Consider the following 15,009-nt stretch of genomic DNA (forward strand, 5'->3'; position numbering starts at 1 on the left):
ATGGCTTTGGCATATACTAATGTGATATTTTGTGGTGTATAAGGAAAAAAATTTGTCTTATGATGAAGATAAGTAATGTAGAATTGTTAATTGTAAAACTATCGCTTAAGTAAATCATATAAAAAAAAATTCTCAAAAATTTAATTTAGAGTGTCCATCCAGTCATCTTATTATTTGAAAATATAACAACTGTTTTGAAAAACAGAAATGTTACGTTTTTGCGTAACGTTTAACTGATATCTTCGGTCTAGTAGGAAGGTCTATTTTCGGAAGGTAATAAGCTAAATTGAACTAAAGTGATTGATCTAAAAAAAAGTTTTTTGCAATATTTAATAACAATTATTTGGTTAAATTTTGGCAAAATCAATTGATTCAACTGAACTAATTTTTATTGAGCTCAAAGGCGATTTAAAGGTGGTGTGTCCTACCTCTAAAGAAGTCTGTTTTCAACTTAAAATCGGTTTTTTGATACAACTATATAACATGGTAAATCTTTCAACCATAACTTTAAGATTATCTTATCCCTTTTAATATATTTAAACAAATAGAAAATAATATCACTTTTAAGTTCTTGTTTCACATATTGCTGTAAAGTACTATATTTCTGGATAACCTACTAAATAAATCCATGGTTTTTAATTTCTTTTATTGGCTTGTTCATAAATTTTTAACAAATAATTCAGTATTTTTTTAACTTTTTAAAGTTATTATCCGATTCCAATTTTGAAAAATTCAAACTGATTTTATGATCACATATTTTTTCCCGGAAGCCCAGCGTCTATATCCCATGTAAAAAATATCTATCATAGCCGAATGAATAGTATGAGTTATGAATTACACGTGGTGGTACGATTTTTTTTTATGAGGTTATTAATGTGGTCCTAGAAGTTTTTAAGGTCTTATCAAACAGCACCGTTGAAGAAGACTTAACAATAAAGTTCACTTCTTCTTCCTTACAAAAATAGCAGATGTGGTTAGAGCTAGCATCGAACCTCTTAGATGATTCTGAAGTCATTGCTCTAACCACTGCGCTATGGTTGCTCAAGACTTTCACGTCCAAACGTACACGTACACCGTAAGTTGTCGTTAAAGTAATATGTTTTTTAAAAGTGGTTTTTGTTATTTAAAATAAAAAAATACTAAATTTATTACTTTTAGCAAACTGTTTAGAACAAAGTATCCTTTATTAGAAATAGATTATCTAATTAAAAAATATATTTTGTTACACCATTGGATTACCATCTTCAGAAACTTGTTTATAAATGTAAAACCACCTACAGAAACTTGTGACAATTTTATTAAGTTGTTGTCACAAAGTCTTGAATATTGGTGTTAATATTTTAAGTAAATATATATTTTTTTAATGTTGATTTAATAAAACTAAAACTAGTATCTTTGGAGCGCTAACCAGTAAAACCCAACATAAGTTTTAATTTAAAATGATTTAACATAAGTGTTGTAGTACACCCTTTACACTTTTCTTTGTGTAGGCACAAACTGCCTACACAAGATTAGGTGCACACTCTATACGATTTTTGGTTAAATCTTATTAATAAGGGTTGAAAACGTAAAGTTTAAAATCTCCCACGAAAGTGTAATTAAGTTTAGTAAATATTACAATTGTCCCAGTAAACACACAAACGTCTTTTAAACGTCAAAACAACGTTTCGACAAAACGTTCAGATTTGGTCGATTATCCATTTAGATTGAAATCCAGATTAACGTTTAGAACAAACGTCCATGAAACGTCTAAACTTAAACGTATTTTAGACTTTTATGATAGGATTATTATAGGTATATAAAGCGTTTAGATTTTGTCCAATTTACCTTTAAATCTAGTCTAATTAACGTATATAAAGCGTTTAGATTTAGTCTAAAATAAAATTTTAAACTTTTAGATTTTGTCTAACAGTTTCTTTGATTTAAATAACGTAATTTCAATTTATTTAAGTTCTAAAACTAATATAAATTATTTATAAACTTTTATACTATACTACTTATTCCGTACTTTTATTTTATAAAACTATTTAGTTATCTAGTTATGAACTTATAAAACGTTTTCATATAGTGGGGATATACAGAAAAAATGTTTGTGCACTATACTTGTTTATGTTTCGATAATTTAAAAAATTTAAATGATCAAGCTTATGCAGTGAAAATTTTATAGTAACAATTTTTATCAAATATTTTTTAAATTTAATTTTAGTCTGATTTCGTAACCTGATTTATAACCGAAAAAAACTAGGGTAAAATAGTTTGCATTTTAAATACACATTCATAAATCAAATTGAAATTACACAGAACAACTTTACATATGGAGGATTTTCCGAATGAAAGTTTCCGAAATTTCTTGTACCATCCATGTTTATTTTTGACATTAAAAAATAGTAACGTCGTGGCATGACATATGCAGTGGTTTTTACCAGCTCTGTTCCACCAATTTCCTTTAGCAAATGTAACTAAATTAAGCTAAAATGCATCTAAAATAAAGAAATAAATATTTAGTTATTAAACCTCTTGATTATTGCAAAGATGAGTACCTACTGTTACATAATCATACAAGCGTTTACAAAATGAATTTAAACTGTATAATATAAAACTTATAATATTATGTATAATGTTAAACTGTAAATGTATAATATTAAATGTATAATATTAAACTGTATAATATAAAACTTGCAAAAAAATTCTTGCAGCAGGACTTTCATAACGAGAGACCAGCAACTCATATATTTTAACTGTGTCGCCCATCAATAATTTCTAAAACATCGGAGTCCATTGATTTGTTGGCATTTAGGAAAGTAGATTGTCGCGAAAAGAATTTTTTAACTCCCATGAATTAAAATGCTGCACCCGACACTTGTTTATTATATATCAGTCGTTTTGCTTTCAGTTGTTGTAAGGGAGTGTTGAAAAAAGCAATTAAGTCTAATTTAATTATTTAGCCAATAGAAAACAATTTTTTAATAAGTTTTTTATTTCGTTTTAATTATGCCTATTTGAACCGCGTAACTTATGCTGTTATATGAGTCTTCTGATCAATGGCTATGTTACTATATTATAATATAATAAACGTTTATTAAGGTCTATATTATAATATAATAAACGTTTATTAAAAATCAAACGTTTAGAATAACGACTTATATTAGTCAATGTTGTATACGTTTGACCGATTTAAAAACGTATATATTAAAAGATTTAAAGCGTAGATTTTAATTCTATAAATGTTTACGTTTAAATAAGGTCGATTAAATGTTTACAATATTGACTAATGGAAGTCGATATTCTAAACGTTAGATCGACGTTTAGTAAACATATATATAAAAAAGTTTGAAATATACATTTCAAATCAAACGTCGATTTTTAGTCAATAATAGGTCGCTAAACGTTTTATCCATTTTTCGACTGATTTCGACTAAATATTGACCAATTCTGAACCAATCTGTGTTTACTGGGGTATTATTACAATTACATCGTTTCTGATAAGGATACAAAAGTTATTCAATCAAAGTTTTACCTAATAAATTATTTAGTAAAAAGTTTATTACTTTTTACTAAATAATTTATTAGGTAAAATTTTGTATATTTATTAAAAGTTTATAATAAAATTTTAGTAAATTAATAAACTCATTTAAGTGCTACCATTGTTATGTTAAATTTCACACAAAATGGTAATACTTATATGAGTTCATTAATTTATGATAAACAATAAACAGTTAAACAATAAACGTAAGTAACGATATCTATTAGAATTATTGATATCTAAGGGATCGTCCATTAAGTACGTACGCTCGGATGGGGAAGAGGGGGTCTGCAAATGGCATATATGAGTTAGAGGATAAGTGGTCAATTATCAAAGTAAAGAGACACTAAATTAAAGAAATATCAAAAAATGTTGGGTAGGTAGTTTAAAAGGTACTTTTAGGGAGGTGGAGGGTACTCAAAAAAGCGTTGAGCAAAATGCGAGGGGTGGGGGAAGATCGAAATAAAAGCGCACGTACTTTATGGACGACTCCTAATTAAATAATCATCGAAAAGTTCTACAGTACCCTACAAGATGTTACAACTACAAACAATAAATCTCAGGATTGAAAAAATCGGTTGATAAAAGTTTTTAGTTAATTTTTAATTTAGTCAAGTTTTTTAAAATTTCTTAAAACCCTATAAAAATTTGACTTGGGAACATCTTTTAAAACTGAGACATTTTTTAAAAATAATATCAAACGTAAAGTATTTGCCAAATATTGCTAAATATTTATTAATAGTATTCTAATTACTATTACGAATACTATTAATAGTATTCAAATATCAAATAATATTATTACTAAATATTTATCAATCAATTGAATTACTAAATATTTACTAGGCTGTTTGAATTACTAAATAATAATAAACTTTTTGAATTACTAAATATTAACTCAATTATTTGAACAGATTGGTAGTGCTTGCCGTGAATTTCAACGTCATATTTATCTTTGGTGCTCCCGAATCGTGCGCCTTTTGTTTCTTTGGTTGTGCAGCTTTTTTTACTGGTTGTTGTTAAATCTGCTGGTTTGCAGATTTCCGTATAACCTTCTTGAAAATCTCACAACTAAACGTGGATAAAAAAAATACATAATGGTGGCAAGTCCTAAATAGTAGAAGTCATCAAAATAAAACTTAATACCTTACATATTTAATTTATTAAATTTTATTTTATTATTTAATAAATTAATATGTAAGTTTATCTGGTGTGCGTTCTCCGGTAATTTTAGGTTGGGTTGGAATTTCGATCTTCACATTACGCAACGACAACATGTGTGTATGAAGTCCTTTTGTTGAGCCACAACCAACTTTTTAAAATCTTCTTGCGGTTTGGCAATTTACACATCGCTGTTTGGCCTTTTTCGTCCCGTAGAAAATATTTTCAAACAGCTGAGTTACTTTTAATTGTAAAATCTACCTATGACATGCTGATTTAATTTTTAATTTTAAGATTCTACCTTAATAGAAACGCGCTTTTTTTCAGTTTGAAAAAACTGACAATAGTAACTAAGCTATTAAAAATTATTCACAATAGCAACAAAGGTATTAAAAAATCTAACTAATTTAACGCGAATATTTTAAATTGTTTACGTAAATAACTTTTTAGAAACAACATAAATTAGTATTATATAACGAATTATTATAAAACAAATATAAACCGTAATATATAATGATACAAAATGTGGGTATCGGAAGCAAGCATATTATAACAATAATTTTCATTGCTTACAAATCTATTATTTAAATCAGATCATATTCAATTTTTAAATAGTGTATATGCTTACCAACATGACATAGTGCGAAGATTTTCACTTTTGTTTTTCTCTAAATCAATCCTTTTCGATATCGTATTTTATTGTACAACTAAAAATACAATACATTTTACAATTTTATACTAAATAAAAATTATTTTATTGATATGCAAAAGTTGTTGTTATTTTTATATATTTTTTCATCACGTTTTGTTTTGTTCGATCTTATAATTCCGGGATCGATGTTAGACAATCCCGGGATTATAAAAAAGGCCAGGATCCCGGGATTGCAATCGCTAATAGTTAGCAAATGTTAGCAAACGAGGGCCTTTTTTTAAGACCTTAGTCGAAAAAGAAAAACGTCAACCCTTCCCTCCCCCCCCCCCTACTCCTTTAGGATCGCTTCGGGGCGGCCCTGTATATATATGTATAATTTTATTCTTACACAGATGCATATGGAGGCGCGGACGAGCATTTTTTGATGCTTGAGATTTGTTGCTCTTTTTTAATTTTTTGCAAATCATTCTTATTTGACATAAGTGTAAATATATAAATTTGTGGGGCTTGTTCTTTGTCTGGAAGTTAGCTCAAATATCAAAAAATGCTGGATCCGTCCCTGATATGCGTAGCAACATATCAATTAAAAAGAAAAAAGAGTGAAATAAATATGTATTTAAATAGTTATAAAAAAATGTAAAAATACTTTTTAAATTTTTTTTTATACTTTTTTTTCACAAATACATATATACATTTAAAAACTTTTCATAAAATAATAACTTATTTGTTCCGTACTTATTCTATACATCATCATAATAAGATGAAATACAATAATAATGATAACAATGGAGGTTAGCTTAAAGAGTCAGTCATTTAAGAATCTTTTCCCGCTCTTTTTTATGTTGCTTTCTTGAAGCAAACACAATATATTCAATTGTCATTTCATTCAATTAAAACTTTGATATATACAAATTTTATCAAAAATTTATGATGGATAACAACTTTCAAAAATATTAATAACAAAATCCGCTTGAACAGACAAAATTTGTAAAGAACTATTAAAGTTGTAAACCGCGTGATGTCATGGAATATTCTTGTGTTTTTCTCAATTAAATATCTTTACTGATTTATGAAATGTATGAAACTGATTTATGAAATGTAAATATATACAGAGGCTGTCTTTTGACCTTTGGAGGCCCTAGCAAGATTAAAATGTGAGGCCCCCCTGAAATGAAAAAAAAAATTTTTTAATTATTTTTATTAAATAATTAATATAGTCATGACTTCATTGAAACTTGACTTTACGAGCTTTAATAATAGCTAATGTTTCAACTAATGCACTAATATCTATGTTCTTTAACTCGTCAATTTCAATTGATATCTCAGCTAAGCCTGTAAGTCTGCACTGTGACATATTTGACCTTAAGTGAGTTTTAATTGATTTAAGTTTTGAGAAACTTCTTTCTGCGGAAGCAACAGTGAGTGACAATGTCAATGAAATTCCCAATGCTAGAACTAAATTTGGAAAGATTATTCGTAGTGATTTTCTAAAATAAACTTGATCAGTGCCTTAGGGAGCAATTTTCCTGGAACCATACTGGATATTGCTTTGATTTCATCAAATAATTGATTTGAAATCACATCTGAATGTCCATCTTCAGTTAAGGCAACCTCTTAATCCTTGCTATGTTTCTTTAGTGCTTCAGTATTTTGGGTGACTTCTGGAATTTTATATAAGAATCCAAAATGCTCAGAAAGTTCTTTCAGTTGATTAAATCGACTTGTTAAAGATGATAGCACTTGATCTACCAGTACATTGAAAACTTCCACCACATACTGTGTTTCTGGATTTAAAATTGGTTCATCTGCAGATTCATAGGAAAAAAGAGCTTTTTTCTTTCGGGGACGAACTGTGTTTTCAGCTTCAAACTGAGGACTTACTTCTATTTCTTCTGCAATTTCCATAGCAAAAAGTTTGGCATCCTTAATTCCTTTATCACGAAAGTCATTAAAATACTTGAGTAGTTGGTCAATTTCGGTTTGTGCTGTTGATAGATCATAGTCTGGAGACTGCATTTTTTTGCTGACCAAGTTTACTTGAAATAACATGTCATAACATACACTCAAGCTTACCATGAATATATATTTGGATATTTGCTTGGTAAGATTATTTGCCTGAAATTTGGTACATGTATCATACTCTGAACTGTTAGCAATTTCAACTAGAGCATCATAAACTTTGGAATACTCATATTTTAATGTCTTTAAGCTTTCCACTCGAGACTCCCATCGAGTATCAGACAGTGGCTTCAAAGTCAAAGTTTGCACTGATTTCATTAAAATGGTCCATCTAATATTAGAACCTGAGAAAAAATTATGAACTTCTTGTACCAAATCTAAGAACTAGGGTTAATTGTTCTTGGTGAGTTACGTCTGTAGTGCAATCCATAATTATTGAATAATATTTTGCATTCTGACGATTTAAAATTATAGATTTCTTTATCTCTGAATCCAAAAGTTGAATAGTTTGGTTTTGAATGTTTTAGCCAAGATAGTGATCACTTACTTCGTGTTATTTAATTTTTCTTAGATGCTCTTGAAGTATTGGATCAAATTCTGAAATCATTTCAATCAAGCCCAAAAAATTTCCATTGCCTTTAGAAAATAATTTATCAATGTGTGTCCTTGGAATGCTAAATTGTGAGAGGCAAGAAATTTTATAACTTAAATTATTCTCTTCAAAATGTTTTGCCAATACTCCACTTCTAATTTGATTTTTTTTTAAGTTGCATTCTTGACAGTCTAATTTATCTTCATTCTTGCAGCCAAATCCATCCACTTTATAAAGCATTTCTTGTGGTTTACGGACTTCTCATGGTCCTTGAGATCTGATGTTATATGCTTCCAATCAGAATATCCATTTTCAGTTAATTTTGTGTTCTTTTTTCCGATAGAAAATATTTTGCAAGGAAAACAAAACATGCTGTTTGAATGCTTGGAATAAACTAACCCTTTTCTTTCATAGGTTTCCCCATTAGAAAAATGCCTTTTATAATACATCACAGAGAATTTTCGTCCATGGTCATCTTTTGGAAAATCTTCCTCCTTCAGTTTTATAGGACTTTGTTGAACCAGAATTTTTTAAAATGAATTCATTAAGATTTTGGGCCAAAGAGCAGGATCCTCAATTCTGAAATGCAACAATTAAGGAAATTAGAATTGGATCTTTCATAAGAGAAGAAAGATTTATTCAGTAGAGTCTCGATTATCCGACTAATACGGGACCAAGGGGTGTCAGATAAGAGAAAAATTGTCGGATAACAAGGATATGGAGAATGAAAAAAAAAATTTATATGCGTTAGTAGGTTACAGTTCTTAATGTGATTGTGCGTATTTATATTATTTAAATAACGCAAAATAAGGCAAAAATATGCAAAATATCAATAGAAACAACGAAAAGGAAAGGTAAATTACCAAATAAAAAATAATAAAAATGGGGAAAAAAAATTCTTTTCGGACCGAGTGACGGATAACAGGGACTGTACTGTTTTCATACAAAAATAATTTCCTACTTACTGTGATGTTGATGAAAACGTAATATTTTCTTTAACAAGATTATTTTCTGGAACATAGAGGGGTAGTTGATCATCTTTGGGTTGAGGGCCATAAATCCCATTATCATCTTCTTCAAGCTTTATTGGACCTGGATCGTCTTCTCCATGATAATGAGGTAGGGTATCTGGATCATCTTCAAGCGCAAGAAGATTGTCAAGATCATCTGGAGGTTGTGGATCTTTAAGATGAGGGGTATCATCAGGATGAGGACGATGTGCAACTTTAGAAGTAGCGATCTCTTGAGTATTTGCATCACTCAGTGGCTTAAGGTGAAGCAAAATAAATTCTTCTGAGTGGCGAGGTATTTTTCTTCCTCGAGTTTTCTTTTTCTCCTATTATGACCAGATTCAAACTTTATTTCAGTCATAATTACTGTCTGATGAGTTTTGACGTAGCAAGCAATTTCCTTCACCGCCAACAAGGATGGAGAAACAAAACAGAACTAACTTAATGAAAGTAAAAAAGCCAAAGTACTTTGGAAAAACGAGTATACCCATAGTTATAGTATATTTATTCCAGTTGGTATGCTTTTCTCATTCAAATTGTTCAAATGTTCAAAGTTCGCAAATCCAAAGAAAAAGATTTGACAGACACGTAAAAATATTAACATTTTTATTAAAAAATATATATTTAAATTTTAAAATTATGAGACCCTAAAAACCCTGAGGCCCCGGAATCCGCAATGGACCTCCCCCCTCCCCCCAAAGGCAGTCTCTGAATATATATAAACGTATATAAAATACTATATTAAACAATTTTACAATAAAGGGTATTTTTTTCAAAACATAGAAGATTTGCAGAAGATCGGAAGAAGATTAATACAGAAACTAGGTAGATTACAGGATACTGATCTATGCGTATATGCATATATGTCCCACTTGCTCTATTGCAAAAGAGAAGAAAAATCATCAAAAAATCTTTCTGAATTTAGTGAAGATTTTAGTAAAGAGCCTGAGTCTTCAGATGTGAGTAATGCATCTTTTTGCACACATTGATGCCAAAGGATAAGTAAAGGTATCAGACACCCTTGCACAAAATCAGCTCATTTTTTATATTTCTTGAGGATATGTATAAAACATCTGGCAATAAAGAATTAACTATAGTAATGGGTAATTTGCATTTATATTTCTCTATCTATCTATACTTTTTATTAATTTTATAAAATCATTTACATTGAACAATGGTAAATGGTAATGATATTACTATTCACGTACTCCAAGTACAAGACCCAAAATATGAACTGTATTAACCACTGTATTTTCCACGTTTCTTTTCTCTGATTGAAGCTCTTCTTTTTATTAGTTCTCACGGTTCAGAAACAAATACGACATCTTCTGAATTGTATCTATAACCTTGCAGTTTCCATTGTAGTGTATTGAAGATAGTGAACTTTATAAGAATATGAAAAGCTATATAAATGTTGTTCGACCATGCTTAATCAATGAGTCTGGAAAAATTCTTGTTATTGATTTAGTTCCTTCACCCAAATTACATTAGTTTGAATATATTATAACACAAATAACTGATTTTCTGATGGCTGAGGATTCAACAAAAGTTCTTAATTTATAAAACTGTAACGAGACACGGTTACAAGGGAGGAGGATTTGATGGACCTAACAATCAAAAAGTACTTTCTTGATTGGATAAACTCATAACTATAGCTTCTCTCCTGATGATACCTTGTACTGAGACTTGAAGAAATTCAAAAAGGGTATGTAATTAGTTATTTCTTTTTCACCTATAGTCTATATTACATTTATAAGTACTTATAAACATAATTTCTTTAAATTTGTTCATTTTATTGGCAAAAGGATGTTTTTGAATAAAGCTTTTTCTTGAATTTGACAGAGATATTCAGGAATTTGTCTCAGAAATGTGCAACTTGCATCAGAATCTGATAGAATACACAACACACAAGATCTGTCTGGATTGGAAATTTCACATCATATCGTGATGCCACACCTTATCGTGTTTCTAGAAAGAAATACAAACCCTTGGGAATTTTCTGTGATCAAAGTTTTGAAGCTTTTCACAAAAATATTAACAAGACAATGAAAAGATTTGCAGCTTCGGAGCTGAGCAAATGCCATAGAGAAAAGCTTCGTAAAACGGCAGTAAGCTATTCTAGTAAGAGGGTGTTAAAAACTTAATATATAGTAAAAAATATAGCACTATTGTAAAACAAAGAAGTAATCATAAATAAAAAATATTTTTTTAAATTAATTCTTGGTATTTGTCTTTATGTTGTTTCATTCTAGATATTCCAATTTTTTAGATATTCAAGACAGAGGCGGATTCCACGTTTTTTGGTGTTAGAGAAAGCTAACTCCATACATAAGATAAACTCAAAATATTTATGTTTATTTTTATGTCAAATAAATATGTATTGCAAAATGTTGTGATGATTGGAGCCTGGGAACACAAACAATCTAAAAATTCTGTTATTTAAAAAAGCGTATAAATCCCAAAAAGGAACGCTTTTTATTTTGTTTTCAATAGAATACATCTCATGCACACCTAAAGTATTGATATCTTTTGAAACACCTTGAATACCTTTTAGGTCTACTTAAAACATCTAATCGAAGCAGTGAGCGGTAAATATTTAATTTAGACCATCAAAAAGCGTTTTCCGATTATAACTTGCCGTAGCAACGCTCTCTGAGAATCATGAGTATAAAAAAATAAAAAATTTATCACTAATTACCTGACTGAGATTGAGACTAAGCAAAACTTAAAACTTAAAAGTTTTCAAATAAAGTGAGGCGGCTCTAGGTACAAGGAGGCCCTAGGCACTCAAACTTCCCCTAAATTTAAAGACAATATTAACTTGATTTGCGTATTACAATGAATGAATAAAACTAAATTCTTTATATTAGTGTTTAAAACTTTGTTATTTTAGGTTTTTTTTGTTTTTGTTTTTTTGTAAATTTTCGTTATTTATTTTATTATTATTTTTTTTGTAGGGGAGATGGGGGCGCATTGATCGCTGTAGCAGTGTTTTGAAAATTGCGCAGAACCTGAAAGAGATGTAAAAACTTATTAACTACGAAACACATGTAGAATTATCTGGCTTTTGGAATATATAAATATTTTGATTTAAAAAAATGATAAACATGAATAATTTTAACTTTTAAACAACCCTCTCAAAAGATCAATGTACCCCAAACTATGGGGTACTATGATCTCCGACTTGGGGCACATTGATCTTATATGCGTAATATTATCTAAACGTTTACCACTTCTATAACTAAATCTTGTAAATAATTTAGTCAAAGGGTAATATAACATATAATACATCTAAATTTTTTAATTATTTTTTAAATATAACAGTTAAACCCACTAGTCTAATTTTTAATTAAAAAATGTATAAATCACAGCAGCTATAAGCTACCCGCTTTATATACGTTTAAAACTTTACAACAACTTGAAATTTATAAGAACTGAAATATAAAGACTGAAATAAGAATACAACTTTTAAGTTTACAAAACTTGTTAAAAGTACAATATTTTGATTAAGAATATTTCATCATTTGTGAAAGTCAAGTTGTGAAGCAGCTTTTGGTTTACATTGTTTTTTATTCCTAAGCAAGTAATTCTTAGTTTCTTTCTTATCTTTTGTGGAGACTTTTTGTTGATTTTTGGTTTGCTTCAAAATTTTCTTTTCTTTTGACAAACGAATTTCATTTCTGACAGGAGTATCAGTCAAGATCCTTGTTTTTAACTGCCTACTTTTAACATTTTTTTTCTGGCAGATGCTTTTGGGTAAGGTTTTAAAACCTCAGGTGAGATTATAGAAGCAACACTTGTTGACACTTTGTTTAAAATACTTGTTTCAATATTTACTATAGTTATTTCAGACTCTATGTGATTAACATGTGCTGGTATCATTTCAGATTCCATGTTGTTGACAGAAGTGATAGTAACTGTATCTGGAGCAGCTCTATCTGTAACTGATGATGGTAAATATTCGTCATCTTTGAAAATTTCAGAATTGAATGGCTCAATGCCAGCTACTCTAAATCCTGTCTGTATATTAGATGGTGAGAAAGCTTTTGTATACCGTTCTCGAACTATTGAAACAATATCATAAATGGTCATTGGTCTTGGGTTTGAAACCATCCAATTATCACATGCAGAATCGTAAAACCTTTTCAATGGTCCAAAAACAGTTCTATCTAATGGCTGCAATTTATGGCTGCAATGGGGAGGAAAACTTATCATTGTAATTCCGTGTTGAATTGCAAGCTCCAAGCCTTTAACAGAAATATGACTTTCATGACTGTCGAGAAGTAACAAAACTGGAGATTCCTGAGAATAGTTTGAATATTTAACAAAATGTTTAATCCATTCTATGAAAATTTCTGAGTTCATCCAACCAGAAGGATTTGCAAATCCCACACATCCAGGAGGTCCTTCCTTAATCATGTAATCATGAAACTTTACCCTAGGAAAAATAAATAATGGAGGAATGGAATTTCCAATAGCATTAGAGGCACAACATGCAGTTACCAATGTTCCTCGTTCTGCAGATGTGATTCTTCCAACTTGTTTGCTTCCTCTACCAGCTAAAACCTTTACCGGCTTTTGAACGGTTGTTAAACCAGTTTCATCAACATTATATATACAGTTAGGATTATATTTATATCGATTTCTTACCGTTTTAAGATTTTGAAAAAACTCTCTTACAGTGTGTTTGTTAAAAGCTGTTGATCGAGCGAAGCTCGTTGCTTCAGGTGTTCGTAGAGACAACTCTGGTTGTCTTTTGATAAAACCTTGCAACCAATCAATGCCTGCAATTTTATTTTTGATCCATGATGATGGGCATATCTTATTGTTTTTAAAGCAAATTCATATGCCAATAATCGCGTTGACCTAGTTGAAAGGCCATAGTTCATTTTTGATGCAATTAGTAAATAACTTGATAAACTTTTTTCATCTTCTGCTGTAAAAACTTGTCTATTGTTGTAGTTAGGCTTGAAAGCTTCATTTGGATTAAGCCTCTTTTTACGACAATATCTTTTTAAAGTCATTCTATCTATGTTAAACTGACGTGCTACAACATTCAGTTGTGTTCCTTCTAAAACTTTATTAACAGCTACTTTCATTGTTTCACTTGGTATAGCAACTTTATTTGTTTTTTTAATTCTATTTCTAACCATTTTAAGATCTGTAAAAAAATATATCAATAAAAACATATGTTTTTAATAAATGCTAATATTTAACATAATAATATTATGTTAAATATTTTTTAATTATTATGTTAAATATTATTCTTTTGATATTATAAAATAATAGTATTATTATTACTAGCTTATAACATAAGTAGATTTAAAAAATGAAATGCTAAAAGCTATTGTTTGTTTATATATAGTTTTTTTTTAAATTATAAATACAATTCCATTCGTTTAACTGTATTGCTTATAAACAAAAACATGGGGCACTTCGTCTTCTATGGGGCACTTTGATCCTCCGATCAATGGGCCCCGCATAGTCAAAGATCAATGTACCCCAATAGGTATAGGTAACATATTGATAGCAATATCTACTGTATAAATTGCAGCCAAATAAAAATTATATATTATATTATACACCTAACACTTACAAATTTAAAATAAAATTGTTGTTAACCCATACAGACATCTAAATAAAAATATATTTGAATTATAGTACGATTTAAAAAAATCACTTTTTATGACGAAAAACAATATTTTCTTTATTTTTTTTGACGCTGATAACCTTATGAAAAAATATTACGAATAATCAATTAGGGAAGCATAATGGTTAATTAAATTGCAACCTCACTTCTAGTAAGGCAAAAATGAACGAGTAAAAGCCAAAAGATCATACTGCCCCGGCGATCAATGCGCCCCCATCTCCCCTAATAACTTCTGTCGTGAAAATAGCAAGACCTACTAGAGTCTAGTGCAAAACTCATATTTATGCTGATTTTAGACCGAAAAGCAATATTAGAATAATGAATAAGTATTGTGCAAAATACATACGATTGCCATTTCGTCAGAAGCTAATGCCTAAGTCACCTTTTCTTTGCTACGCCACTTTATAAACTTGACTTTTATTATTTTACGTTAGCAATATAAATTTATAAATTGGTGAATCAGTT

The sequence above is a fragment of the Hydra vulgaris genome, chromosome 02 (genome assembly GCF_038396675.1).
Source record: "Hydra vulgaris chromosome 02, alternate assembly HydraT2T_AEP".
In the NCBI taxonomy this organism is placed as follows: domain Eukaryota; kingdom Metazoa; phylum Cnidaria; class Hydrozoa; order Anthoathecata; family Hydridae; genus Hydra; species Hydra vulgaris.